At 34.8% G+C, this 5614-nt stretch overlaps 1 pseudogene; it reads left to right on the forward strand.

Annotated features, from left to right (window-relative positions):
• Positions 1-1913: 1913 nt before the first annotated feature.
• Positions 1914-2914, forward strand: LOC119524311 (annotated as a pseudogene).
• The last annotated feature ends 2700 nt before the right edge of the window (positions 2915-5614 follow it).

Genomic DNA, 5614 nt, shown 5'->3' on the forward strand with positions numbered 1-5614 from the left:
GTGGTTATTTAAAAATATTATGTAGAAAAAAAGGTAATGGGTTGGTGGCCTGAGAGCCATAGTTTGCTGATTCCTGCTCTATAGGATAAAGGTGCAAATACCCATGGAGATATCATTTATATCATATACATAGACAATTTATTTACATATACAGGTTTTCACCTGTATATTCTTATTAATATTGGTGTCTTTCACTATAAATGTGAGAGACAAAGGGCTACATTTAGAATTCTTTTTAAGAAATGTGTTATATTTATATACATTATACATATTGTATACAACATAAAACATTTAAAACCATTTTATATACAATAAATACCATTATATATAAATATATATTTTTTTATGAAGAACAGTAGCTACAAGTTTTATTTCTATCTTTAATTTACAAATACTAAAGTGACTGACAAAGACCTCAGAGACTGAAAAATAGTGGTGTCTATGCCTTGTCAGTTCTTTGTGGTCAAGTTGCACCATGGCCACACAGGCCTTTTCTTCTTTCACAATATAGTCTCAAGTAACCAAAATGACATCAGAGAGGAAGAGGAGCCACAGAGATAGAACATGGAAGGTATTCATGCATTAGGTAAAGCAGGAGTTGGGAAACTATGGTCATTCAGTCTTGCTGCCTTTATTATTATTATTATTATTATTATTATTATTATTATTATTATTAAGATGAAAGTCACATAACATAAAATTAACAATTCTGAAGTATGCAATTTAGTGTCATTCACATTCAGTGGCATTCAAATTCACAATGCTGTGCAACCATCACCTTTATTTAGTTCTAAAACATTTTCATCAACCCAAAAGGAAACCCTGTACCAAATAAGCATTCACTCCCTGTTTTTCCCTCTCTGTAGCCCCTGACAACCATTAGTCTGCTTTCTGTCTCTGTGGACTTACCAATTGTGTCTGACTTCTTTCACTTAGCATAATATTTTCAAGGTTCATTCACACTGTAGCATATATCAGTACTTCATTCCTCTTAAAATAATATTATATTTTATGTATATATTACATTTTGTTCACCTATCTGTTGACAGACATTGGAGTTGATTCCATCTTTTGACCACTGTGAATAGTGCTGCCATAAATATTCATGTATAAGTATTTGTTTGAACACGTGTTTTCAATTGTTTTGGGTATGTACCTAGGAGCGGAATTGCTGGGTCAAAGGTAAATTCTATTTTTAACTTTCTGATGAACTGTCAAACTGTTTTCCACAATGGCTGCAAAATTTCATATTCCAACAAGAAATGTATGAAGTCCAATTTCTCTACATCCTTGCCAACACTTGTTATTTTTCTTTTTTGTTAATTATAGCAATCCTAGTGGATGTGAAGTGAAGTGGTATCTCATTGTGGTTTATATTTGCATTCCCCTAATGACTAATGATTTGGGGGATCTTTTCATCTGTTTTTTAGCCATTAGTATATCTTTTTCGGAGAAATTATGCCACCTGTTTTTGTAAATAAAGTTTTTTGGGGACACAGTCTTCCTAATTTATTTATGTACTCTCTGTGGCTTCTTTTGCACTAACACAGCAGAGTTGAGTTGCTGTGACCACCACTGGTCCTTTACAGAAAAAATATGCTCAATCCTTCGGTAGAGGGTTAGGCCAGAAAGTTGCAGGGACCGTTTTTTACTCTACCATTCTAAAGGTTCATGGGTCATTCACTGGATTGTTCATTTCACCACTAAGACAACTTGGGGTAGCAAGATTCAAGTTCAAACTGGAGGTTTCCCTCATTACTATTCAAAAGTAAAGGGAAGCTGGAAGCCTGAGTTGCTGAAGCAGTTACTGGCTGCTGCTCTTTGGACCACGTGCTGCTATGTATACCTGAAGTAGTCGAAATGCAGATTTGGGGAGATTTTGATATCTAAGTGCTTGACTGGATTACCTAATTAGGATGGTTTTTCAACAAGTCGGAGTAAGCATGCAATTAGTACTTTGGTCTGGGAAGTCATATGGTTCATCTTGAAGTATCCTAAGGAAAATTGTTACTAATTTGTCTCTGATTCAGTCTCTAAGAATTAAGCTTCAGCTTACCAGCCATACAAGAGAATGGAGTCCTAACCACCAAGGAGAGGATGCAGTGGCATCTTTTGCTGATGTTGACTTGGCAGCCAAAGAAGATGGACAGTGTTCAACAAGATTAAGGACAGAGGTCAGGTCAAGATAACTCCTTAAGGAAGACCTTCATTTCTTTGAGAAGCATCCAAGCAGGCAGATTTCCTTAACAAATCTGTCTCAAAAGAGCGTCAACTGGGGACAACAACAATGGTGAAAGAGGAAGCACCGCAGAAGATCTGTGCTCTTAAAAATGAACACGCCACTCTCAGAGCTCAGATTGCTAAAATGATGATCCTGTAAGAGCAGCAGAATCTCACTGCGGGTGACTTAGATTCTATCACAATTGTTACCACAGCACTACCCTCAGTCCCACCACCTCCACTTCTACCTCCACCACCACTACCATCACCACCACCTCCCCTCCCTGCAACATGGCTCCACCAAAGTACATCTGCTATTGATCTGATTAAAGAGTGAAGAGAGGAAAGAACCAGTGCTGGAAAGACTGGTTAAGACAAGTACAAAGAAACCTGACATGCCAATTATGCTAGAAATCCTTAAAGACATGAACAGTGTAAAACTTTAGTCTGTTAAAAGGTCAGAGCAAGATGCAAAGCCCAAAGCAGCGGACCCTACTGATTCTGCTGCCCTCATTGGAGAGGCTCTGAAAAGAAATTTGTTCATCGGTATTGAAGTGATAGTCAAAGTGAAGTTGAAAAAGTATTTCCAAAGTCAGAAGTAGAGACTACCTCAGAAACAGTGATGTTTGGGCAACACATGTTGAGGTCTACAGGAAAAATAAAGTCTTTAATTGATAATATTTCAAATTCCTAAATAGACATTGAGTTGAGAAAGATTATCCTGGTTCAGCTGTTGGTTTACTAGGGTTAAGTTGGGCTAGTAGAAATCAACACTACTTAATAAATACCTGACTATTCTATTCATTGGCTTCATTCAAAAACCAGTTAGAGGATTAAGCAATAATGAAAGAATGAAGTTAATGATTTTTGTTTTATAACATGATGGTATATTCTGGAGCTATCCAATATTTTGACATGTGTTTAATGAACAGTTCGTATATTCAGGTTTCCACTCTTGAAAACAATTGTATAGATTTGAGAACTTAGAGAGGACATTGGTAGATGTTACTGAATTTTTAATCCCTAAACACTAATTTATCTGTACAAATGTTTTATATGCCTATACTTGGATATAAAAGTTTATATAAAAAATTAGCAATGATGGCAGTGACGGTACTGTTGTCCTCATTCGTTTTCAAAAATAATTTACTACACCAGGATAGAACAGCTGGTGTGACATAAGTTAATGTTGTGAAATGTTTGTGGTTGGAATCTTTTTGCCTTGAACAGAACTACCATCTTATGTCTCTCTCGCATTTTCATGCAGATGGGGTTTGAGCAGGAACACGATGATGCTCACTGCTGAAATTCCAGAAAGCTTTTAAGTTAAGAGGAAGTAGAAGACTATGAAAGCTGTTTTCACCTCAGGGCAATCCACTGCTAAGGAAAAAAAAATGTAGTTGTCAAGGAGTGAGGAATCAAAATATTCAATTAAATCCCTTTTAAAATTAAAAAAAAAAAGTAAAGGAAGATAGATAGCTAAGTCTCTTCTACATTGTATGAGCAAATGATTTCTGTACTTAACACCCAGCATAAAAATACAATGAACCTTTCAATTGTCAAAACCATAGGATATCATCATAGTTTTCTACAAGAAATTTTAAAAGGTTTATTTAGCAAGTGCTTCAGCAAAGGAAAAGAAAGGCATATTCAATAGCCAGAATTGCCTAAAGAGATCATGAAGGAGACATTTAACAAGCACTTCCTGGCATTCAGACTGTAAACCTTTAGTAGTATGAGTTTCAGATCACTATTTCTCACTGTTCAGGAGTCTGGTTTACCTCCCACATCCAGTTATATTTTCCTCAATCAATATTATTAAGAGCCAATAATAAGACCATACCTCTTTTCATTTATCTGTAGCTATTAAGATTCCTGCTTTGGTTCATCAGCTTTAATTCAAATGTTTATCAAAGTCTCAGCTATAGTTAGGAGAGCTTCTAACTGTCAGGATTTCTAAAATCCCAATATATTAACTTTGACTTTTGTATTACACTGCTACAATCAAATGTAAATACCATTGGGAAAACATTAAAAAAGGTTTCAATTAAAAGATAAACTCAGCTAAATATGGTCCTTATATAGATTGGACAAAAATAAGAATTGAGATTTTGGTACAAAAAAAAGAGCAGTGTCTCATATGACGGGAGTCATCAGTCATGTGAAGAGGAATCAATCTATGAGAAAGCTTATCTATTGGAGGTACATGTAAAATGCATTCCCTGAACAATAAAAGGTATAGGTTTGTTTTCATATACCGCATATTCAAAATCCACAAGCATTTTTAGCAAAAGTTTTCTCAAATGCTAATTTATCTTCACTGTTACAAATCTATGATGTATGGAAATAGCTTATGCTTAAATTTATAATTTTAATAATTTAGGGGGAAATTTCATAAAACTTCTCTTTCCCTGTAAAACTACTATAGCATCACAAGTAAAATAACATAGTCTGGCTCAGTTTATGGCTCTTGTCATATCACATGACATGCAAAGTAGTGATAGGGCCACTAGAAGATCATGATGAAAAGGATATACTCAAATGAAAAAGGACTCTCAGAAAGAAAGATTAAATAAATAATTTCTGTTAGTCAGTGCTTACCTAGAGGATATTAAATAGTCTTTTATTCCCAAATTGTCTTATGAAACAGACAGGTAAGATATACTAAATCCACTGGTGGTAATTTCTAAGCCAAAAATGAAAACTACTTATAATTAAATTAATTGGACTCCTATTCACCGAAGAATTTTAAAGAAACACAAGTGAGACATCAAAAACACTCCTTATAAAGATGCAACATGCCATGATTTATGGCTACTGTATCAAAGAGTAGAGGAACTGTCATTGGAGTACCCACCCACCCATCCCCAACATCCATCGTAAATCTTTATAGAATAACCTCAATACAGGGCAAGTTTATGAAGCCTATTTTTAAAAATAACATAGAATCAAAACAAACAAACAAACAAACAAACCATACTGAGCTAGGGGTCATAGTTTTTCTAAAGGAAAATAGTCCCTGACTAAAACCATTTGAAATTTGAGAGGGGCTCAACATTCTTGAGGAAAATATGTTAACCAGATTATAAAAATAAATATTGAGATTTTGAATGGTTTTAAAATTGTATTCCCGAGAACTCTAGAATACAGCGGTGCTTCAGTGTTCTGTCGATACTTAACTTGAAAACCATTTAAGAAACAGTATCAGATTAAAGGGTAAAGGATGATATTGGCTGTGTTTTACAACTTCAACTTCTGTGTGAGACCGAAGGAAGAGATGTTTATTTGGTGGAAAAATCTATATTCTCTGTAGCATGCTATATAATTTAACTTGTATGGTCAGTTTATTCAAACACCATAATTACGTGGAACCTTGAATAGTGAGATCTGATTG

This window comes from Choloepus didactylus, chromosome Y (genome assembly GCF_015220235.1).
Source record: "Choloepus didactylus isolate mChoDid1 chromosome Y, mChoDid1.pri, whole genome shotgun sequence".
NCBI classification, from domain to species: Eukaryota; Metazoa; Chordata; class Mammalia; order Pilosa; family Megalonychidae; genus Choloepus; species Choloepus didactylus.